General features: G+C 30.9%; 1 protein-coding gene across 1 annotated transcript in view; it reads right to left on the bottom strand.

Moving 5' to 3' along the window:
- LOC127719555 (G-protein coupled receptor dmsr-1-like) overlaps positions 1-16286 on the bottom strand; it is a 42774-nt gene extending 26488 nt beyond the window's left edge. The window contains exon 1 of the mRNA XM_052225768.1: positions 16044-16286. The gene's annotated coding sequence lies outside the window, so the exon portion shown is untranslated. The remainder of the gene's footprint in view (positions 1-16043) is intronic.
- Between the last annotated feature and the right edge of the window lie 10529 nt (positions 16287-26815).

Raw genomic sequence — 26815 nt, 5'->3', positions numbered from 1 at the left:
AACAAACCTTACTGCACTATAATGTGAGTTTTAGATAACGGTTTGGTTTTCCTTATTTCCGAACAAATTAGAACGGTTTATTTAATACAGTGTGCTTCATTTAACAAAGAGCTTTCAAGATTGCTAACGTAATTAAGTTAGATTTTATTGAATGGCTTGGTATCATTGTTGAAAAGTCACTGTCCTCTCCATTATTTGGTTCTCAAATACAAACAATAAACTGTCCATTTACTTTCAAAACTCAGTGAACAGAAATTATTGAATACAGAGTTTCAATGTCTGGTTATAAAATAAAACAATAAAATGTTCATTTACATTAAAAACTCAGTGAACAGAGTTAATCAAATACAGATCGAACCGTAGACATTACTTTCAAAAACTGAAAAATGAAACAATAGCAAGCACTTCAATAAAATCCTTTAACTAAGAAGTTCCGACGCACAAGAAATACTCAAAGCAATTACAAAAAACCAAATATGTACGAAACTTAAAGATGTATCAAAAACAGCAAAGTTCATACATCGTTCCTTTTGCTTTGTGAAGGCAGGGATACAGGTTGTCTTACCTTTAAGAGCTGTTTCCCTTTATAAAATTAAACGGTATCGGCAATTTGAAAATGGACTTTTTGTGATATGACACAAAATCATTACATGCAATGCAAAAAACACACAAAAAGCATAGTATGCCTTGTTTTTTAAAAAAAAAATATTTCCAACTATTGTCTCTCTTTAAACTTTCTATGTCGTGTTTTATTAACATACTCATTATCGTAACAGTTTGTTTTATTCTGATAGTATACATAATCAAGATCTATCCTAGCAAATAATTTCTTCAATTCTCTAAAGGAAAGTTTTGAAAATGTTTTTGCTTTCTCTTTTTCACCAAATAGTTGTCAATTCTAACTTGCTTGTTGAACAAACAAAAAAAAAAGTAATGGACTAACATCACTTTAAAAGACGTTGACCTACAACTGTGTACTTTTTTTACTCTGTTTCCATGTATCCATTTATATCATAGATATACCGGCCAATTTACCATTTTTTGCAGATGATGTTTTATAAGTTACCACTCATATTAAAACTGACACATCATCAATCCAAGCAAATTATTGTGCAATGATGTTCAACTATATTAATAGTGTGTTCCAATAATGAAATTATTTCGATTCATAAAGGAGTTTAAATAAATTTTGTCATATTTCATTATGAAATTTCAAGTGACCGTAGAATGGTATTTATATATAACATCAAAATAAAAATAAAAGCTAAACAGTAAGTATTGATATTATACTTGTATTTACTGTTCCCTTTTTATATGTTGGCGACGTTTGTACACTTTGTAGGCGTGTATATATATAATACATACCGGAATGTCTAACGATATAGTACAGCACACACAAACAAAAACAATTAATTATGTCTTAAAAGAATTTTGCAACGATTCAAATACATACGATTTCATTTCATCTGGTTCGTATATTTTTTCAATTTTTTATCAGTTTATATATATATATATATGTATATTGATCACGGATCTATAGGAACAATGTAACTTGTACAATCTTACAACGCTGCGTTCTACTTTCTGTTTTAGAGATCTTTCGGTATCCTCTTGTTTAGTCGTTATGATACACATCTTAATAAATTTGAAGGCTGACATTTCTTCGGCTGATGTAATAATAGAACAGCGGAGTGTTGTAAGATCATTGTAACCAATGGTGTGATGTTATCACTATACAAGACGACTATTAATGTTATTTTGATTGGGTGAACTCTTTAAAATGAAACAAAAATGGTATAAAAATATCATTTATCATTAATTTTCATCCATTGTTGAGAATATTTATGAATTCTTCTTTTCTCTTCCGGACATCGTTTTTTTGATAATTGACCATATATAATTGGAATATTTTTAATCGTCCAATAGAATAACGATGGAAATGTTCGTTAGCCAGAATAATTGTTCAAATTTCATGTTTGGTTTGCTGCCTGTGAACAGTCATTCTAGACCGCGTTCATTTTTTTGTCTCTTCGATATTATTAAACTGCCTCACAATTTGAACATATGAGAGAATAAATGACCTTTGTACTTTATACAAAACATGTTTGGTTTAACTGTGAAATGTTAAATTCATCTTTAAAATAAATTGATTTTTCTTCTATTAAAATTAGACATGTCATACATTTTTCATCGGTACCGTTTTTTTTTTACAGTAGGCAAAGTTTCACAAAAGTCAAATCTCGAAGATGTTACATGTCGTTTAAGATTTTCTGGCCATCTTATACTGTTGATGATCTTCTTTTCTGTAAGCTATTATCAATCTTTTGAGTAAATTATTTTCAATTTGTCGCATGAAACAGATACATCTTAATCTCCTGGATTATACGGTGTAACAGACGGGAAACTATATGATGATGCTTCCGTCGGTTCGGATCGCCGTGATTCCGTAATCATTGGTCCTTTAATCAGTGCCTTTTGTATTTCGTAATCGATCACTTGTTCCGGATATTGCTCTTTTTTTAAATAGACTTTTTATTGTTCGATCCAATCTTTTGTTGCGTAATATTTCTATGTATTTCTAAATGGCGATTATCTTTGACGCCAAGTCAACAGGTATATTTAATTTCACATGTTTTGTATGGTTTGAGTAAATATATGTATCAGTGATATATATCAGGATCACAAGCATATCTTCTATCACCGGATGTAATGTCGTTTGTTAGCTAGGTGTCGTTCAGTTCTAAAATTGTGATACTCTTCATGATTTTATACATTGTTTATTGTTTCCAAAGAACCTCTTGGAATTCTTGTTTTATAGCATGTTATGAATCGAGTTTGAGTCAATTCAGTTGACATGAATTTGGCAGTTAATGGCCCTTTAAAACATGTCGTAAGTGGTGTTTGCGAATTAAGGGGATGCAATTCTCATAAGTGAATGTTTTGTGTTTGCTCAACGTCCAATGACGAATATTTCATGCAATTCCAGGCCAATTGAATCCACAGAACACATTTATGTACTCTAGTTATATATATATATTTGCCAGCCATACATTGCAGGTATCATTTTCTGCATTACACGTCTCTTACAAAAGTCGTATAAATAATTTTATTTCATCATTTGAATAAATCTTTGTTGGAAGAAAAGTGGTGGTAGACTTACATTGCTTTTTTTCTTCAAAAAATTATAACTAAACACAAAAAAAATGCTTTGTGATGTGCTTTGCTTCATGTATGTCGATTCGTCAAAATAAACAGACCTGATGCCATTTACCTATTAAAGTTTAAACATTGTGGATTCATTTTTTTTTTGGTAAGGAAAGCATCATGTGGATTCAGAAAACGAATAATATTTTCGTTGATACTTGATTTCATGGTTTCTCTGTACACGCCAATATGTTTTAGGTTGAACAATTAAATTCGTGGTTCATCTATGCGACAGCAATTCAAGAACACTACAACCCCGTGAAAAAAAGGAATCAAAATATACAAAGATGAGCTGCATAGATATACATGTACCACTATAAAAAATACCAAGTATACTTAACAAGGAAAGGGACACTCTAATGCACTATCCTATTTAGATAAGTTGTCTAGGACGGTGGACATTACATTACAGATGAAAAGACAAGAAAGAAATAGAAAGAAAAGAAAAGAAAATGGGAAGCGGGAAAGAAAATTAACACAATTAATTGGGAAACGGAAAATAAAATGCATCAAAATAAGAGATGATTGACATACTAGAGTATAATTTTATAATAAAAGTATAATAACATGCCTTTGTACGAGTGTGACATTCATTATCAATTTAGTACAGTGCACTTTTTGAACGAAGAAATAGGTTGCATGCTATATGCTATTTTATATTGTCAATTATCTTTAAAGTTGTTTTTGTCAAACAATGACATGAATAAACAGTCTAAATAATATATCTTCATATACATCTATGGAAAATCATTTATGTTTAATGCATAAAATGATGACGTCAGAATTTGAAATAGTGCACGCAACTTTTCAGAAGGTCATTAGTCACAATGGTTTGATTGCTGCTTTGGAACTTTTTACGATGTTAGACAAAAATTAACAGCAGGTTTTTTCATAAGATATAGTGGGACATAACTTTCCAAGTACACATTTCTCTTCTTTTAAGTAAACCCTGCACGAGTACCGAATTGACTAGACAACGACAAAAATATCAATTTTATATCATTGATTTGTTCATTTCTGTTAAATTGCGGTTTTAAAATGTTGGATTATTCGAAACACCAAGGTTTTTTTTTTAACCAAAGATTTGATTTGGCTTTTAAACTGTTTTGAGTCTTCCATAGATTAAACGTGTATCTCTGATTCGTGCTGTTCCCAGACAGTTTGTGCACTTAACATATATTTGTATTCCTCTACTTCCTCAATATTACTAAATAAGTTTAATCCGTATTGCAAAACTATAGAAAATGACCTAGAGTTATTTTAACACCACTCCTCCCTAAAACAAATATAAAAATATATAACCAAACCACTGAATTGCAATATTCGTTTGATCCATTTACAGCAAATAAAAATAGTTTGTCTATTTAAAAATATAGATATGTGAAAGAGACAATCGTCCACCTAAGACCAAAGGACAGGAATGTGAACATCTATATCACACCGAACGGCCTTCAATAATGAACACACTTAATAACGTATGGTGAAAGGCTCGATTGCCAATTAGTATTACTGAGCGACAATATAAGAATAGAGTCGAAAATGTTATAGACAAAAATGTAAAACGCATAAAAGAGTAAAGATTATTGAGGAATATGCTTAAAGGAAATCTCTTCAGACTTTATAATTGGATCTTCAAACAAAAAACAGAAAGGATGGACAAGGAGTTTTGTCGACATTTTCTTAAGACTCCAGACTAATTTTAAGCGAATTATTCATTGTAAATCTCGGAACCGTATGATTTATTTGATTATTTAAACACAGTTACTGTGCAAATTATTCTCTATGTAAAGTCTGCTTTTAATGTATTGCGTACATGGTTTAACAACCTTTTCACGTGTATATATCCTTGTGACTAAGTCGTTGTAACTTTTATTTTCCTATCGTCATCTCATAATTAACTCTTTCATTTTTTCTCAATATTCAGCTCTTTAATTTCACAATATGCTGTATTCCGGCTTTGCATTGTCGTCCGGGTGTGTTTGCCATGACCTACTGACATTTACATGATTGTGTTGGTCCAAACATACATTGTATTATTGAAAATGTTAAGTCACAAACACATAGGGACTATTCAAATTTCCATGCAATACGTAGGAAATTATTTTTGCCAGGTAAAAAGTAAATTTATAACCAAACAACGGTTCTTGAATAGTTATCTACTTTCCAGTCGTGGACAAAGATAATGAACTTGTTGACTCGCTGCCGTTATCCAACATTAAGATAAAAAGACCATTCTATGAACCAGCCATTATCATTGCGCAAAATTCAGGAAATAATTTTTGCCCTCGATAATGAAGCGTTTGAGAACTATTTTAAATCTGCGCATAATGTGTATGAATTACACAAAAATATAAAGTGTAAAGTCATGACCCTTATGGGCTTTTTCATGAAAATGAAGAAAATTGCTGAATTTATGCAGTTTACCATCCATATTGGGTTGTGGAAACATCGAGTGCAGACAAGAAACAATGACACAATTTTAGACAACGGCCATAATGAAAATCTAAAACTAATTTATGTACATTGAAAAGAGAAAAAAGGGAAAACAAGTTCACGTTTATAAAATAAAATATAATGTTTTAATATTTTCAACTAATCTTCAAACCTAGTATACTTTTGGACGTGAAAGAATTCATATTTTTCTAAACTTCAATTATCAAATATGTATAAAATCGGATTAAATTATTAATATAAATATAATTTGGATTCAATTTGCACACTTTTTACTTATATATCCTTGTTTTTTAACTGTTTGTATTTGAGCGTTCCTGATGGTGGGAAATCCCGAAAAAGCACTTCCGACGCCTTAAATTTAAAAAAAGGTGTTATTTTCATCTTCAGATTTATCGAAATGTAAATCGGTTGGATATCTTTTTTGTTTTTATCTTAATGATGGTCTGTTTTAACTTTTTGTTTAAATATAATTCTATTAAATCTCGTACCCACTTCATAATTCGTTACACGTACCACACGCATATTTGATTAAGTACGGCAAGGTCATATCTTGAACATTCCTGTATCTCTCTTGTTTAATTATAGATTATGGATAATGTTGTAATGCTTTTTTAATGTTTTAGGACGTTAGATTAGACAACAGAGATGTAAATACTATAACATGGTGAAATTCAACACATAATGTTCCGGTACAAAGAATTTTTTCTGTCTGCTATGAAAATTCTTAATTGAAAGATATTTCCAAAATATGCAAGAATAGCGTTACCTCCTATTGCACTTTGTATTGTGGAGTTACTATGTTTTAAATGGGCTTTGTCCTTTAACTTTGATGGTCTTGGCTCTTTTTGGTATAAACATCTGAAAATGTATAACTAACGAGAACTGCTGGTAAGGTCTTTGTCAGTCACAACAGTATATATATATGCAACACGTTAACTCATAGAATTATACCCTTGATGCTTTCATCAGACAGTGTAAATAAAAATTCATTGACTTTGGCCATGACAACATTTCATAATATAATCCCGAGGTCAATATAAAGGTCGTATATGGATTGTTTAGGTACTACGTATAAAAACGAACACATATAAACGCCCAGCATTTTATAGATGACGTCAAATGAGATTCTATAATGGAAAAATCCTATATACAAACTTCTAATTATTCAATTCTTATTAATTAAGTTTCATAACCTGGTCATTACAGTATGACAATAAAATGAAAACAATAAAGAAATAAGAAGATGTGTTATTATTGCCAATGAGACAATTTGAACTATCCACCAGAGACAAAATGACAAAGTATATTGAAAGTCAAAAGATGATTACTAATTTTTGTATTTATATAAACCAAATATTATTTTTAAATCAACAGGGATTTAAAAACCGCTAATGGTAGATTCTTCATTGAGCTTCGTTGCCTCGATTCAGTTCTACATGTACTTCGCGACAAAGTTAATAACATACTTCAAATGGTAATGGAATGGCTATTTTACAAGGCCCCTACATGACAAAATGTAATACAATTTTAACAAAAAAACCAACAGTCTGATTTACGTGAAAAAACAATAAACGAAAAACAAATATGAGGAACAACAATCAACGATAACGACAAGTCTAGCATTAGGATTGCAAACAATAAGTTAATAATAAGAAAATGTGGTATGATTGCCAATGTGACAACTACAAGTCACGGTATGGCTTTCAACAATGAGCAAAGCTCATACCTGTATAGTAACTTAATATGGTTATCAAGACGTGAAACAATTCAATTTTAAAGCTTATAACCTAATATGAAAAAAAGTAGTTTGATATTACTAATTACTATTATTTTACAGAAAACCTAAAAAATGTATGCGATTGTTGTTGATCAATTTGAAATAAGAAAAAAAGCATAAAAATGGAAGGCGATTTTCGTTTATCAAATCAACAACGATCTTGTTTATCAAATCAACAACGATTTTCGTTTATCAAATCAACAACGATCTTATTTATCAAATCAACAACAATTTTCGTTTATCAAATCAACAATCACTACTTCCAATAGTCATTTCATATCTATGAAAGATAATTCCTTCTTGTCGTTATTGTTATTAATTGTTGTTATGTTTTCATAAAGTAGTTATTGAAATATGGTCACGTATATATTATATATTGTTTTATATCAGGTTTGACATAAAATATGAGACGTATTTTCTTTTATTAATAGGTAAATTAAGTAAAATTTACCAGGTACGTACATGGGCAATCTCACGGTTTTTTTTTTATGAAATTGTGCAAGCAACTAGAAAATATTGATTTGCCTATGAATATCGAAAAAAATATATAACTAACTTTTATTCTTTCAGAAATATAGCAAATTCTGTAGAAAGAAGTACAGGATGCACGTTAATATCGCAAAAATATTAAATGATTGGATTTTTAATTGTCTGTTCTCAAAAACGTGTTCTACGAATTTTCTTTAAAATTGATATGTTACAGCTCCTAATATTTCCGTTTTATTGATGAGAAAATTATAGGGGGTCACCATATTAATTTTTGGTGTATAAATCAATCATGCGTCTCTATAATGTCTGATTATAAAAATGTCGAAAAATAAGATGTCGAGTCACGACATCACGATTACTGGATTTTCGGCGCTTTTTTCAAGTTGTACAGAAGATTCAACTACAAATGTAATATTAAAAAATCGGTGACACCTTATACATTTTGTATCAATAAAACGGACATTTCGGTTGCAATGAAATATCATTTTAAAAGAAAATTCGTAGGACATGATTTCGAGAACTATTTATTCAAAGTCAAAATTGCTGAACACATTTTTTACGATATTTACGTGCATTCTTTGCATTTGTTCTACTATTTTTCGGAAAATTTATTTGTTATATCTCTGAAAGTATAAAAATGAAATATATACTTTTGCGATGTTCATGTGCAGTTTCTCTTGCACTACTTGCACGCAAAATGTCATAAAATTCGTGGAATCACCCACTTACGTTACATTCACCTTAAGATTTGATGGACGTTTTCTAAACTTGTGTGCGAAGTACCAATTTTTATAAAATTCCTGCACATGGTATCATACTTCCGCAATTAAACCCTATATTCAGGATTCACCTGAGTAAACGTTTAGACCAATCTATGATACCTTTATCCCGGCTGTAAAACTTTTAATAGTAATAAAAATATTACTCTTATTGCAATCCGAGACCTTGCTGCAAACAGGCGCATATCGAGGAAAGGAAAATTAACAATATGCAAAGAAAGTAAGGTTGTCTTTCTTATCATGCAATTAGATATGGATATTACCATGTGAAATACTAACATCAAGGTCAAAACAGGACACTGGTCATTATTGATGTTTGATTTACTAAGAATGAATTCGAGTGGATAAATTCAATTTTAGAGAAATACGGATCGTTTACAGAAAATAAATCTGCTAAATATACTTGAGTGTTTGTTAAATATCTGTGAGTGTTTGTTAAATATCCGTGAGTGTTTGTTAAATATCCGTGAGTGTTTGTTAAATATCCGTGAGTGTTTGTTAAATATCCGTGAGTGTTTGTTAAAATATCTTGCTAGTGGTGTTTTGATGGGTCTTTATGAAGCTTTGCTATTAATTGGTGTTCATGACAGAAAATAATTAAATCTGCTCTATTCAAATGCGTGATCATGCCACTTCCAAGACGATTGTGCATATATTGATTCAGAAATGAAATGATGTTTGTGTCATAGATGGTACCTTCTATTATTTACTACATGCATAATAAACGATGAAAATCATAGTCTTTCAATGGATAAAAAAAATTCTCCGATCAACTTCTCCCATGGATATGATTAACATTCTCAAATATTAAGTGTTTAACCTATAATTTAACTAGAAAAGTTATCTTTATTTTGTATTTATTTAAATGCAGTAGTAAAGTGGCCACTATAATCTCCATTGTAATATTCGACTAGCGAAACAAAAACATTAACAAGTTTCTATGGTTTGATTTGTTAGAATTGAGATTTAACGAGTTTTCATGACACAATAAGTGGTGGTAATTGAAAATGTGTAATGAGATATAAAAAGATACAGGGAAATACGGAGAGATACATTGCAATGTGCAATTTCTCACTTGATCAATGCATAGAAATGATTGATGAAAAAACGAACTACAAAACGTAAAAATCAGTTAGCACATCAATATCATCCAGAAAAATTGTGCTCGATTCTCAACTCAAACGTTTGCATTTTTTTCCATTTCAACTTTTTAAAACTTCAAGATTCCACTTGTGTGTAAAGCGCATGCTTGAACATATCGCAGTGTAACGACATAGTGTTATATAAAATCATAATAAATAAGAAGATGTGGTATGAGTGCCAATGAGACAACTCTCCATCCAAGTCACAATGTATAAAAAGTTAACAATTATAGGTCAAAGTACGGCCTTCAACACGGAGCCTTAGCTCACACCGAACAGTAAGCTATAAAGGGTCCCAAAATGACTAGTGTAAAATAATTCAAACAGGAAAACCAACGGTCTAATCTATATAAAAAAACGAGAAACGAGAAACACCTATGAATCAAACCAACAAACGACACCACTGAACAACAGGCTCTTGACTTAGGACATGTGTATAAAAATGCAGCGGGTTTAAACGTTTTACCAGGCGCCAACCTTCACCCTAACCTGAGACAGTAGTGTAACATTACAACATAAAAAGACACACTATAAAATATCAATAGAAATAAGCCTGGTACGTGTATCTTTGATGAATTTTATCAATTACTGGATCACTGCAACTACTGAGTCATCGAGGGTATTACAGAAGTCAGCTGCAATACTTTTGTGTTGACATAGAATATCATTGATGTTTATTTTCTGTAAATCTACTGTTTATAAAATATCAAATCATTTACAACATTAAGGTTTTCCTATCCGCGGACATATATTGCCTGAACTGTAATTAGCACAACGTTTTGGAAATTTTGGTTTGCTCTTGAACTTTGAATTTGAATTGGCCTTTCAACGCTTTTTGATTCGAGCGCCGTGAGTCTTATATAGACGAAACGCGATTCTGGTATACAAAATTATCAGATTTGTATCTTTGATGCGTTTTTATTTAGGTTACGAAAATTGTTTCGGCAACATGGTCTAGCGAAGACGTAAAATCTAATGGACCAATATTAACCTTCAAGTATTTGTAGATATGTCATTCATATAAGAATGATTTCGAAAGATTATCATAACAATGTTTGTCTTTAACGAACTACAATCTGACAATTTCATTTTAAACAAAACTATGATAATGTTGTTATGATCGGATAAAGTTATGACAACATACGAACTAAAGTTCACAATGTCGTTAAACGAACTAATTAAAAAGTCACAATGTCGTTACGTATGATCAAGCAAAATTATGATGACAAAGTCGAGAAAAATTCGGATAGTATTTTTTATCATCGAGAAGTTTAAGACAGTGTTGTTATTATCGAGCAAAGTGTTAGCACATCATTTGTATGAAGTGAAGCAAACCAGGCCAGATATTATTTATGACGATGTTGTTAATATAAAAGCAATTTCTTTTAATCCAAATGATCGGTAATTAAAAAACTACTGATCGGAAACTCTTCTTAAAATTGCTTAAATGTGAATCTAACTAAAATATATAACATTTTTCTTATAAATTGTAAGACTTTTATTGTGAAGACGGTGACAAAATTGTGTACGTCTTTTAGTTTTTATAATCTTATTTTGGTATTACAGAGTTTTAAATACTTACATGTACAACTTAAGTAAACTATTAACTATGGAATAATGCATGTTAATAGACTAAAAGCGAAGCTGATTTTATTATATTTTCAAGGAAGAGAAATGCATTAATATCAATTAAAGGAAATGGAATACACCGATTACAAACACGCAAACTACATAAATAACTGTTTTACTATTTACTGCTGATCAATAACATGTAAATAATCGGCAGTAAATGAAATGTCTTTATGAGAGTTCCTAAATTACTCTCACTTGTATTTGGTTTAAGGTTGTTATACATTTATTATATCCTATTCTTTGTAATCGATGCCATTTAAAAATCTGCTTTTTCCAATCTTAGTCCATGTTTAAATTAACATACTTATCTCGTGTTAGCTCTCTGATCGAGATTAAAAGTTGGAGTAGGCAGATATAAAATAAAAACAAAACAAAACAATTTCACACTACACACACGCACGATTTTTCTAAAAAAGTAAACTATGTATTATGAAGACTGCATAAGGATGGAAAGTAAAGATCCATTCCGGACACAAATATATTATGTAATGATGATTTGCATTTATATACATGTATAAAATTGAGAATGGAATGGGGAATGTGTCAAAGAGACAACAACCCGACCATAGAACAGACAACAGCAGAAGGTCACCAACAGGTCTTCAATGCAGCGAGAAATTCCCGCACCCGGAGGCGTCCTTCAGCTGGCCCCTAAACAAATATATATACTAGTTCAGTGATAATGAACGCCATACTAAACTCCAAATTGTACACAAGAAACTAAAATTAAAAATAATACAAGACTGACAAAGGCTAGAGGCTCCTGACTTGGGACAGGCGCAAAAATGCGGCGGGGTTAAACATGTTTATGAGATCTCAACCCTCCCCCTATACCTCTAGCCAATGTAGAAAAGTAAACGCATAACAATACGCACATTAAAATTCAGTTCAAGAGAAGTCCGAGTCTGATGTCAGAAGATGTATGTATTAAACAATATAACTAACTTACATTTATATATGTATGTTTTAAACTATATAACTAACTTACATTAGTATATGTATGTATTAAACTATATAACTAACTTACATTTATACAGTAAGTGTTATCTTTAAGACATCCTGTTCTTAGAGATATTAATTTATCAGTTTACTTGTTCGGGAAAGCTGTAACAATAAAGTAATTGTACCAGCTTAAGTCACTATGACTTTGAGATGAAGAACAGCAATAAAAGCGCTGTTCATTTGCTTTTTATTTGCTCCTTGTTCTTGCTGTGCATGTACTGATTTTGTGTCATTGATGGATATCCCATATCCTTTGTTTTTTTCTATTATGAGTCTAAAAAAAAAGGAAAATAAAAAAAAAAAAAAAAAAAAAAACGAAAATTCAAAACGGTAAGTCCCTTATCAAATGGCAAAATCAAAAGCTCAAACACATCAAACGAATGGAAAACAACTATCATATTCCTTGACTTGGTACAGGCATTTCATTGTGTAGAAAAAGGCTCACTTGTACGACAGTCGCATAGAAATCCATTATATTTACAACAAAGTGTGAGCAAAGCAAACCGACATTGTAGGTGAAAATGTAAAAAAATTGGGTACAGCAGTCAGCATTGTGTTATAATTATATCGCTATAAAACAGACATCTATGTCAACAAAGAAAAAGAAAATGGTAAATAGGCACTCTATAGACAAAGCACATAAGCAAAAATGACAGACAAGAATACAAAAAATGAACATAGCACAATAACAAATGGCGGGATGTATAAATACCGAGCCACGCCAAAAGGATGTTATCAAAAATGGACTAAACAGTAAAGGTTAAAAATATACAAAGACAAATGAAAAGAACACTATAACATGTAATTAAGATGATAAACAACGTCAGTATATACATAGAATCTATACTTCAAGACCATCATGTATTATTTGTGAAGTTGATACGGAATATTTATCATCAAGGTCTACGTATCTTCCGATGAACTTTTTTTTTAAAAAAGGACGAGATGTTTTTGGCATAACTCTGCTCCATCAACTTCTGATCAGACACTGGTGACGTTTTATAAAGTCTGAGTAGTAGCTACAAGCTCTAAAATACCGAATGAGTTGGGAAATGTTTTCCCATATGCAGGTGAAGTTGGTATATTGCTGATAAGGTTGGGGAAATTTATAATTTCAAAATTGAAATCGTCTCGTTTGCCATAGATTCTGGTACTGAGATGACCGCTGATGTCAAATTCGAGGTATAAGTCTAAAAATGAGGCGGATGAAACCGTGTCTGTTGTTTCTTTAATTTCTAGTTCTGGAGGATATATCAATGGAAGCCAATCAGAAAAAAATGGATTGTTAATGGAAAGAACATCCAATACATCTGAATGTGATATTAAATGATCTGGCAATTATAGTCATCGAAAAAAACCCATCAAAAACAAAACAAACAACAAACAAACAAACAAACAAACAAACAGCTGAATGCCGCCATATTTTTGTGTGCCAACCAGTAACCTCCTTAGTGGTGACCGAGGACAATTTTGACTTTGACACATTATATGAATATCTGTCTATTGTTAAACATGGTATATATATATATATATTACCCTCTGGATGTCTTTTGGTTATTTTTTGCCATTGGGTTGCTCTTTCCCTGAGTTTACATGATTTTATTCACGTGGAAGTATTGAGTCGCCATGTCCACGCATCTGTAGGACTAAGGGAGATAAATATACCAGTATGTTCATTGACAACATGATTTATTGGTGTATTCTATATGTATTTTTTTTGTATAATATTTACGAAGAAAAAGGTGAAACAAACATAGAGAGACATCAATTCCAGTTTGGATTTATCTATGGCATAAAATTTTCCGTTTATTTTATCAAATGTTAATAAAGTTTTATCAAAATTACTTTATATGTAGACCAAAAACTTTTTTTTCATGTTTTGGACCAAGAGTCCACAACAGTTAGTCTCAATAAAACTGTTACTATCTTGGCTTTTTGTAGAAATTTTATTTATTAGTTTTAGGTGAAATATGCTCTCTGAAATTACCGAGGTGGACAAAAGCTAACGAGATGAAACATTCATGCGATATTAAAAGAATCAATCGATAGAGAAGACACTTTTAATATCATTATATCATTTTAATTGATATAAGCGACCCTTTAAATGCAATTTTGGTTGCCATAGGTTGGTATATCTTTTGTTTTATATGTCGTCTCTCAATTGTTTCAATTTGGAACAAGGGGCAATGCCAGTTACCGATATGCAGGTCTCAAAAAGTCACGAGTTTCGAAATTCGCACATTTAATTTTTAATTTCAAATTCCGGATTGAAATTAGGATTCCGCATTTCAATAACAATTTTCAACATCAATGAATGGTTAAGAAAACAATAACAATTTTAAACATCAATGAATGGTTAAGACAAATCTCATCAAAGATAAGTTACGAAGTACAACATATACCATTCAAGATTAATTATCTGATCGTATATTTGAAAGTTTTAAAAGAAGTTTAAATGCAACCATAATAATCAACAGAATGAACAAAAGAAAAAAAAAACATTTATTGCAGGAGAGTTTTCTCGAGTAATTTCGACTATGTAAGCTCTTCGGTATCCTGAAGTCCACATATTTAGTGTATGCTCATTCAAACAGTTTAAGTCAAAATATTAACAAAACTTTGATAGCGCTGCCGCAAACCAAGGATACTATAAACAACAAAACCCAAAGGCTTATAACATAAGCCGTACCAATCTTAATGCACCAGATGTGCATTTCGACAATTAATGTCTCTTCAGTGATGCTCTAACTTGCGATGAATTTGGCTATTCTTCAGGTCTTTTTTGGTCATATAGCTCTTCAACCGTTTCGTTTGTTATACATCCTTGGCTTTCAAATAATCGGCTTTGAGAGTTCCTGATGAAGGTAAATCCAGAAAAGCGCTCCGGACGCATGCAATTTATAAAGTGTTGTTTTTAGTTTTTTGCGAGCTGTGAATACATTTTGGGCAAATACACATTAATATTATCACAGTTTTTGAATTTATCATGAAAATCTAGCATTATTTTTTAAATATCTGTCTGATCACAGCAGAAATGAATATTACGGATGCAATATAAAAAGGGAGATAACTCTTGGATTACAAAATCATATACATGTATATACAATATAAAAAAAACCCCAAAAGTCTGATTTTTTCCGTTGTACAAGTAACTAAATGAAATGAACCTTTATATATCTTCATTATTTTTTTTCCATGTATCAACATTTTATTGCACTCTGCCTGGTTTTTAGAAATAGCTGTCATTAATACAATACTTTCGTTCTGCAATGTTAAAATTGAAAAAAAACCAAACGATAATCGGATAATTGAATGAACAAACGTTTTAGACATCCCTTCTCCTCACTAGGTTTTATTCTTTGGACAGGAATTGAATAAGAACATAATAGAAATAAAAAGGACATATATTTCTATTATAGTTTTAATACCGTAAAATCATTTATTAATATTAAACTCACTTAATTCAATCGTTATTTTATTATCCATTTTTTTAAATAAAAAAATACAAAAGTCTTAAAAAAATACATAAAGTTTTCATCTTTTAGAGATATAAAAATAACTTACCAATTACTTTTGCCATTTCAGATTCTTTCGTCTTTATGAGATATTTAGCATTTGAAAATTCTGAATTATGATCTGCTTTACGCAATCCAAAAACAAGTTGTGAAGTCGTCAAATTGCTTCTAACGACTCAAAATCCGATTTCCGGCTGATAGTCGATTTCACTGCCTATAATCAGATGATTTCAATGAAGCCTGTCGCGTCCTTTCAAATCTATTGGCTTCACATAGAGTTGTTGTGTCAGAGTCAATGTACATCTAAATATTAATAGAATTTTGTAGAAATTGGTAAATTAAATGTAACTTATATTTGTCCCGTTTTCTTCGACATTATTAATTCCATCATGTCGTTGAGTAATTTACACGATACCAAAATAACTTAAATATAAATTAGAATGTCACGCCAAATTACAGCTAAATATTTATATCTAACTTATCTTTTCTGTTCAATTAAGTATTATATTATATTTCAGACAAAACAAAGCGTTAAAACTAAAAGCAGGATGCGGGCTAATTACAGCTGGTCAGAGAACTAGTTACAACAGGAAAGAGAAATTTTAGAATAAAAATTTTACAATTAAAAATTAATGATTTATGACTGCGTATATCTGGAATCATAACACTTTAGTGCATCGTTATTTTCAGTTTACATCTATTATATAATCATTAACTGTGCAGTCGTTAAAATTAATACTTTTTAACAATCGACAGATATCTTGAATTAAACTTTTAGAAAACTCCTCAAAGATACCAGGATAATAATTTAGTATGCCAGACACGAGATTTGTCTTAAAAAAGACTCATCAGTGACGATCGAATAAAAAAAAAATAAACACACCTAACATTACAAGAGACCCGTATAATGATTTGTGAAATCTTACGGATAAGATTGATTGATTGTTAGTTGCTTTACGCCCAATGGAAAATATTTCATTTATGTTCGGGACGATCAACGAATAAGATCATAAGATAATAAGATCATAAGATAATAAGATCATAAGATTCTTATTTAATGTATAGCAAATCTTGGGGCATTCAAAGGAATTATACCTTAATTATCTCTATTTTTAAAGATACATACATTTGAAGTTGTCTTCAAAAGGTCTTTTTCTTTAATAAAATTAAGTCCTGTAGTGTTAATTAGATAATCCGACCCACATTTTCACTTCATATGATAAAAGGCTTCATGCAACTGAAACACCATATATATAATGTATAACACACAGAATGTCCTGCTTTGTAAATTAATTCATGCTTATGTTGTAAGTTTGTAAAGCTAATTGATACATTTTGTATTTTGCTTTGCTCTTAGCTTTTAGATTGTTGTTTTTGTTGTTTTGGTTTCAGTTTTTGTAATTTGTTTTTAAGTGTCAAATTTGTTAATGTCAAGTCTGAATTTGTGCTGGTTGCGAAATCGATGTATTAAATTGTTATTTCAATGAGTTTTTGTGTTTTAAAAAATAATCAAAACATATTAGGTACCAGATAATTAGGCAGTTGCTATGGATATATTATATGTTTTAACATAACAACCCAATAATTATCAGAAATCACAATAATGAGACATCAGTAAAATATTTGATACTTTTATAATTTGTAAAGCGGCAATATTGACCTTATTTTGACGATCATTTTTGGAATATCTAACTGAAGAACCCGAGATTCGCAGCAAATATCGGAATCCCACATACAGTCCACCCTACATCATTCACGAGAGAGGAGATTTTAGAAAATCTCAAACCAGTCATTTTCTCGTTTGGTATTAACATCAGAGATGAGGGAAAAAATCTTCCGTCTTTATACCGTTTACCTTAACTTCACAAAAATCCTTATAAAGAACGATGTACAGCCGGATCGTCAAGATGTTGATTAAACATCTTTCTAAAGTTCTAACCACCATTCTATCTACTGTAAACACTCATTAAAGATAATAGGCTCATGAAAAATGACCTTCTTGATATATTGTGTTGATGTATAATCAACCAGCGGTTTCAACCAGATGTGATCTTATAAAATTTCAAGTAATTTACTGCAACATTTTCAATCTCGATTTTTACATTTTAACTGTTATGTCAAAACTTATTTTATTTTTCTACGTTTTGCACTACTATTCCCAATGCTCAATTGAAAGATAAAATAAATAGTCAGATTTAACAGAGCTTTTTTCTACAAAATTACAAATTCCTTGTCTTAGGTCATGCAAACTCTTATTTTCTGAAGATTGAGTTTGTTGGATTGAATTCAACAAACATTTGGTATTACAATGTATAGTAATTGTGTTCCCCTTCTGGCCGACTTATTTTGGTACTCATATGAAGCAAACTTTATACAAATCCCTCTCAAAGACAAAAAAAAAAAAGACGCCTACCCTGTCAATACACCAATTTTCGCCCCTTTTGGAGTTCATGCGATTCCCTCAGGTCTTGTTTGTTACATTGATTCGTCTTTTTAATCGATGGATGAAAGCCGGTACACTACTGTTGTCTAAATTTAGACTTTAGACGATTCAGGGCTTGCCATAATATACACATTTCTTTTGTTGATAACGGACTGTTGCCCTCTAGATGGCCTTCAGAAATTGTTATTGTCTGGGAATTGTCTCATTTACGTATTAAAAATATCTCCTTTTATTCTTTTTATGTAGAAATAAATTTATGTTTGCTTGAAAAAGCCATTTACTTTTGTTTTCAAATAATTTTGATTTCATTTTATATCATGTAAATGATTATAATCACATGAAACGAATCGAGTTAAATGATCGTAAACCATGTTTTAATTGTTTGTCGGTGTATATTTCCAGTTTTAACGATACATCAAATAGATCGGAAACTGAAGCACATTTCAGTGGCGTTTTAAGATGTTTGAATGTGTTAAAACTACGGAAAAATATAATTATCTTCCTACGACGTAATACTATGCCTGGGGCTTGAATATGTTTTTGTGTTCATCATTTGAAATAAGATCATGAAGAAAAGATTTCAATTTAAAAAAAAAATCTCGTTAAATGTCTGGTTAAATCTCGTTTACCGTATTCCTTAATATTCAAGATAATATTATTTGAATTTGTCTTCATGTAATTTGATTTTTTGACCTTAATCATTTGGTAAAAAGTAAATGTTTTAGAATTTGCGCTTAAACTTGTTTTCCTACTTGACCGACATTGGCTATCAGAATTATGAGTAATATAATAATTCATCTATGCTGCAGAGTAGACCTGGCGAATGTTTGGTTAAGGAAAGGCTTTAATCTATTTTGAAACATTTAACAAAGCAAAATAAAACGTTAAATTCTGTCATTATTCACCAATGCATTGAAACGTTTAGATGTAAACAAAAGATTTAAAAATGATATTGGGAAAGATGTTCTTACGATACATTCCAGGCATAATAAACGAAAATAAAAAACAAAAGAAGTTGGTCTGAACGCATTGTCTTTACACAAAAAACGTTCATTCAATAGATCTATATATATAAAACAATGAAAACAACACTGTAAACATTCCATGAGTCCAAAGCGCTTATTTGCATTTTTTGAAAGTAAAGGATGTATAAGAACCGAAACAGTTGAAGTGCTTCATAACCAAAAGGGACAAATAGTCAATTCCAACTAAGGTGAACTTTGACTGAGGGATTTGATACCTTAGTTTCTTAATAATTTCTAAATTTATCAATGGTCAATTTAAGAACGGTTTGTTATAAATCATGTCAGTTGCGATATATGATGCGAAAGAAAATGTTGTGCACATATAAACGTACAACGACAAAACGAATGACCATAGACTTATCAACAGGTTACCTACATGAGCAACACGACGGGTGCAACATGTGCAGCAGGATCTGCTTATGCTTCTGAAACACCTGAGATCACCCTCGGTTTCAAGTGGGGTTCGTGTGCTCAGCCTTTTGTTTTCTATGTTGTGCTTTGTATACTGTTGTGTCTTTGGTCTCTTTCTTTTTTTGCCATGACGTTGTCAGTTTATTATCGACTTATGAGTTTGAATGTCCCTTTTTATCTTTTGCCTCTCTTTTTAAATTAGATGATTGATTAAAGATTCGACGTCCTCAATCAATTAAAAAAAATCGGTTAAGGGAGCAACCATTTAACTTCAAGGGGGCGTTATGGTTTTTTTCTGAAGCAGACGTTTTTTTTTCTCGCTAAAGGCGAACATATTTATTTAGTTTATCGACGCTATCAATCAAATTATTTGTTTCAAAATTTAACTATAAGGTATGGGGAAAATCTGGATTCAGAAACTTTTTTTTGTCATCTGCTTGACCAGAATATTTTTTTTCATCAAATTGGGGATCAGAATATTTTTTTTAGGAAAAAATCATAACTCCCCCTTGAAGTTAAATGGTTGTTACCTATTATGTAAATATTCTTACCTTAAAAGATGACTGAAATTGAAACAAGGTAATTGATATTAAAATAAATCATAAGTACAATGATTAATGCAGTATAGTGATTTCCCAGAAAAATACAAACCGATAATTTCATTCCTCTGACGTTATGCAACGATGGGTGTTGCAAATACATTATCGATGACGTTGCATCAAAACGACTTGAGAATGCGTAGTAAAAGATTTAGTTCTTCGCATTTATTACTTTATTTCCATTAAAAAGTCATTGGTCATTGCAATAAAATGAATAACGAATTGAAGAATTCAAATATCGAAAAATATTCAAGTCGGGACCCATCAACAATGATAATAACCTCATGCGTTCCGCGCATTCCTGTATTTGTATAGTAACCCTTTCTAATCAACTATAGAACATTGTTCTTTCTTAATACTTTTTTTATGAATTTTTTGACCAAAAATTTATACGTGTAATTGGAGATGTTGGTTATATATAGTTATCAAAGGTACCAGGCTTATAATTTAATACACCAGACGCGCGTTTCGTCTACATAAGACTCATTAGTAACGCTCAGATCAAAATAATAATAAAGCCAAACAAGAATAAAGTTGAAGAGCATTGAGGACCCAAAATTCCAAAAAGTTATGCCAAATACGGCTATGGTAATCTATGCCCGGGATAAGAAAATCCTTAGTATTTCGAATAATTTCATACTTTTGCAAACAGTTAATTTATAAAAATGACCATATAATTGATATTCATGTCAACACCGAAGTGCTGACTACTGGGCTAGTGATACCCACGAGGACGAAACGTCCACCAGCAGTGGCATCGACTCAGTGGTGTAAATAGTTATCAAAGGTAACAGGCTTATAATTTAATACGCCAGACGTGCGTTTCGTCTACATAAGACTCATTAGTGACGCTCAGATCAAAATAGTAATAAAGCCAAACAAGTATAAAGTTGAAGAGCATTGAGGACCCAAAATTCCAAAAAGTTGTTTATGCCAGAGAAACACATGAACATAAAATATATAAATATGATATAGAAACTAAACAAATATATTTTCAGTATATGTCTTTCAAATTGTTGATTTTCTATCAATTATAAAAAAACAAAATGTAATTACAAACTAAACCGGAATCCACGGTTAATTGAAAAAGAGGCAGTTCATGAAAACTGACAAAACAAAACACTCGACTGAATCAACAAACGTAAGGACTGGAAAACAACTGTCATATTCCTGACTTGCGACAGACATTTTTCGAAGACAATGGTGAGTTAGCAAGAGAAAAAGAGACAACAGAAAAGAAAAAAAAAATATGAATAAAGATAATATGAACCAAAAAAGAGAGATTAATAAAAATATAAAAGTTACGAAAGAAAAAAATTCGAAAACTAAAGACTTATTTTTGACATTTAAATAGGCTAATCTTGACTGAATTAAATTTACTGAACTTATTCTATTGTATGATAAAGCGCTTATTCCTCGAGCTTCATCTGTAAAATACATTTTTCAAATGTTGTGAATGTGTTTGTGACATACAAGCTTGATTATACAACGGCATTTCCCTAAGCTTACAATCAACGCCAGTGCAAAAAGTAATTATTAAATTCACACAACATCTGCTGTCGGCAAATCACAGAATGATGAACATGGTGAACAAACATAACAATTGACTGGGGTTAGACAAATGTATTGCGTTTAAAAAAAGGCAGCAGACACACACGAAACTATAAGTCGATGACAAACAGGCAATACCATGGGCAAAAAGAGAAAATGAGAAAAAGACAAAACATTACACAGAACCCTAACGCTTGAGCAACGGACATAAAAATGGGGTTGATGTCCTTTACTCTAGAAAGGTAAGCAGATCCAGCTTTTTTGTTAATATGTATGTTTCAGTGTACACTACATGTGCAAAATGTGAAGTATAAATCATAAGATTGCAAAGCTAAATACAAAATACAATTTGAGAATATCAATCAAAAGGACTTAAATAAGAAAGCATCAATTTTAAGTAACCTTTGCAAAAGAGGAAACTAAAGTCAAAGGTTTTTATTATATCCATAGAGAGGTTGTAAATGAACATTTTTCTATGAAATACATAAATTGACATGAATCTAAGACGTGGATATATTAAGTCATTGAGACAAAGTCATAGCATGAACACATTTTAAGTGCAACATAAGTTATTCTGTAATTGGACAAGTAGCCGAACTATAGGACACTTTAAATTCTTCATGCAGATGGGTTCTGATTTGCGATTCAGAGAGGAGTTTTCAGTGTTGTTTCTATTTTGTTTACCCTTCTATCTATATTTTACTTAATTTTTTCTTTATCAAGAAAGTGTATACCATAAACGGTAGGAACTATCAACTATAAACATTTTTTTTTTATCGGCGTCTTTGTCAATTTATTTTTAAAGACAGCAACTGTTTTGTTGGCGTCTTTGTCAAATTAACTATCAGCAGCCGCACCCTTTTTGTTGGCGCCTTTGTCAAATTAACTTTCAACTGCAGCACCCTTTTTGTTGGCGTCTTTCTTAGATTTATTAGTATATTTGTTTGATTGATTTAGTCAGATGTGTTGTATGTCTGAATTTCACTCATTCAAAGTGTATTCAATCCTTCTATTATCATATCAATCAGTGAAATAACATAATCACATCTCCGTTTCCATTTTCAATTCTACAATCAAAACTAGAAATACCCTCTAATGATATTTGTTTTACATAAAAAAAAACTCACAGCTATAAAAAGAACATATTACATTAACAGAAAACTCGCGCTCATTCATGGCAAGATCGGAAACCATTATCAGCTGAAGATAACAATTAAGTTATCCATTTTTACATGAAGCTAGCAATCATATAAACTAATTTTTGTTCTCATATATCATTTACAGTAAAAAATACCTCATCAGAGATACCAGGTTTATAATTTTGTACATAAGATGCGCGTTTCAAATGAAAAATGTTTAAAGACCAAGAACAAAGTCTAAGATCATCGAAGAGAGAAAAAAATAGTTAAGACATTTTACCATGAAAACTGGAATGTGAAAACCAGTTTTCGAATATTCTTTTAAGTAGAATCCTTATTTAGCAAAACATCAATTGATTGCATTTTTCTTAATAAGTTCAATATGTTCGAGTTTATCTTGACCTCTATATTTTTTAAGAACCAAATATTTTAGTTACTAGAACATATTACAACATGGTTACTGGCTAAGGCATACTACATGTTACCACACACTCTTGGTTTGTTGTTAAAGTAATATTCTAATTGTAGGAATATTAAAAAAAACTGTTTTCCACATTCAGCTTTTTATGGTAACATTTCTTAACTGTTTCTTCAAATCTTCCCTTTTAGCTGAAAAAAAAAAACATATTCTTAAAGGTTATAACTTAACTGAACTAAAACTTACGTCTTTGTTATGTCGATAATGTTTTTCATCCTTTAAATAGTTCAGGATTGGTGGCATTCACAATTGTCTAGATTCGAAGACATATGGTAAAATATACACTTTTCGATTGCGGAAGACATAGTGGGACCTGTAAATGTCATAATTGTTTAATTTTATTTGACGTATAATTTTTTTGTGATGATTGAATATTTGCCAAGAACAAATATCTAAAAAAAATGAAAAATAAAGATAGAGTCTAATAGAAATGAAAACATATATATTTATACCCCAAAATAGAAATAAAACCATAAACAAACTGAAAGAAACTGAAAATAAGCATTATTATTGCTTTATGACGTAAAAGAGGGGCGGCAGATGCAAACTGTATATTCAAACTAATAAGTCAAACTGACAACGCCATTAAAATTCGAACTTTCTGTAAACAGAAATCGACCAGGAAGAAGAAAACGTCTGTCCTTGGAAAGGAGTTTAAGTCATCAGAAAAGTGAAAAAACGAATGAACCCAATCAGAATGAATTAGTTAACATGGATTAATGTGTCATTCACAGTCAAATAATAACATAATTGAAGTAAGCAATTTGATTATTTTAACGTACAATACCCGACAGAAAAAAGATTGTCGTAAACATTTAAGTTAATAATAGCATGCGGAAAGTGTCCACTATCGAGGACTGCTAGACAAACAAGATATATATATAAAGTTATCAAGCTATTTCATCCGATCTAATTTAATTGGATTGGAAATGTATATCACTTGACTCACATGAAACGAAGTACAATTTTTGTCTCTGTGTTCAATTGATTATTACTTGTTTGATCTGTAAGTATGAATGATTGGAGGAATGCACCAACAAAACAGCAACATAGTAACATAAATCTAAACCAGTTTTTAAACCACATCTTCTTATATCTCTTTAACAATAGAACAGATAGTAACAATAAAGTCTAACTTTTGATACAATTTGCTGAATCAGTTTGAACACTTTTGTCATTGGTCTGCCATTGTTTTGGCTGTATTAAAATCTGTATGCATGTATTAGTAATAGCAGATTATGTTTGACTTTGAACTTAAGCCTTTTTTTGTTTGATTTAAATCTGCATGGCATATGAGTTTGAGTAGAAATATTTAGTCAAATACGGTAATACTAATACTTTCCTTTAAATTAATGTGACAGTTAGTTAGAGACAATAAAGTTAATCAGACCCATTGTTCGGAGATCTGTAAGCAAAAGCATAACTAGCCCACTTTATCGTGTTAGACCAAAGCAATTAAGTATACCAGTTACTGCAGCTTAATCAACGTTCTTTAACGGGTCATGTCATCAAACTTTAGCAATACCCCTCGCATTTTAGTGTGTAAGACTATCAGACTTTAGTTCATGAAAATAACACTTTATAATTTTCATGCGTCCTGATCACATTGATATACATTCATCAGGAACGTTCAACTCCAAATAACAGCAGGCCAAGGTCCAAATAACTGCAGGCCAAGGATGTATAAGACCTAAGCACTTGAGGAGCTAGAACCAAAAGTGACCTAGAAAAGAGCCAATTAAGGTCAAACTGCCTAAGATATGGCATCTTAGTAAACCTGCTATCGCAAATATACAACCCATACAAAAATAATGAATATAAAGATACTGCCTAATGGGCAAAGATAAATACACAACCCATACAAAAATAATGAATGTAAAGATACTGACTAATGGGTAAAGATAAATACACAACTCATACAAAAATAATGAAAAGAAAGATACTGACTAATTGGTAAAGATAAACACACAACTCATACAAAAAAAAAATGAAAATAAAGATACTGACTTATGGGTAAAGATAAATAAACAACCCATACAAAAATAATGAAAACAAAGATACTGACTAGTAGGTAAAGATAAATACACAACCCATACAAAAATAATGAAAATAAAGATACTGACTAATAGGTAAAAATAAATACACAACCCATACAAAAATAATGAAAATAAAGATACTGCCTAATTGGTAAAGATAAATACACATCCCATATTATGAAAACAAATATATAAATTAAAAAAAAATTGAAATGAATGTTTAAACAGAAAAATGAAAAATACACAAACTAAAAGTAGTACATATTATTTAACGTGAAGAGATTGATTTAAATTGGCGTGATACGTATTGTTTATTCAGTGTTTCCATAAAAATCACTTTTTCAAACAAATATTGTACTACATGAAATATTTCTTAATTGGTTGTATCTACAAATGAATCATTGCCTTTTCAATCAACGGCAGCATTGAAGATTCTTAATATTGTCATTTTTTATTTAGGAGTACGTTATTTAACCCAAAAGCGTTTCATAGAAGATTATAGTTATCAAAGGTACCAGGATTATAAATTAATACGCCAGACGCGCGTTTCGTCTACATAAGACTCATCAGTGACGCTCAGATCAAAATAGTTATAAAATAAAGCCAAACAAGTACAAAGTTGAAGAGCATTGAGGACCCAAAATTCCAAAAAGTTGTGTCAAATACGGCTAAGGTAATCTATGCCTGGGATAAGAAAATCCTTATTTTTTCGAAAAATTGAAAATTTTGTATACAGGAAATTTATAAAAATGACCATATAATTGATATTCATGTCAACACCGAAGTGCTGACTCCTGGGCTGGTGATACCCTCGGGGACGAAACGTCCACCAGCAGTGGCATCGACCCAGTGTTGTAAATAGTTATCAAAGGTACTAGGATTATAAATAAATACGCCAGACGCGCGTTTCGTCTACATAAGACTCATCAATGACGCTCATATCAAAATAGTTATAAAATAAAGCCAAACAAGTACAAAGTTGAAGAGCATTGAGGACCCAAAATTCCAAAAAGTTGTGCCAAGTACGGCTAAGGTAATCTATACCGGGGATAAGAAAATCCTTATTTTTTCGAAAAATTCAAAATTTTGTAAACAGGAAATTTATGAAAATGACCATATAATTGATATTCATGTCAACA

Source organism: Mytilus californianus, unplaced genomic scaffold (genome assembly GCF_021869535.1).
Source record: "Mytilus californianus isolate M0D057914Y unplaced genomic scaffold, xbMytCali1.0.p SCAF_11, whole genome shotgun sequence".
Classification (NCBI taxonomy): Eukaryota; Metazoa; Mollusca; class Bivalvia; order Mytilida; family Mytilidae; genus Mytilus; species Mytilus californianus.
This window is presented reverse-complemented; position numbering and strand designations above follow the sequence as displayed.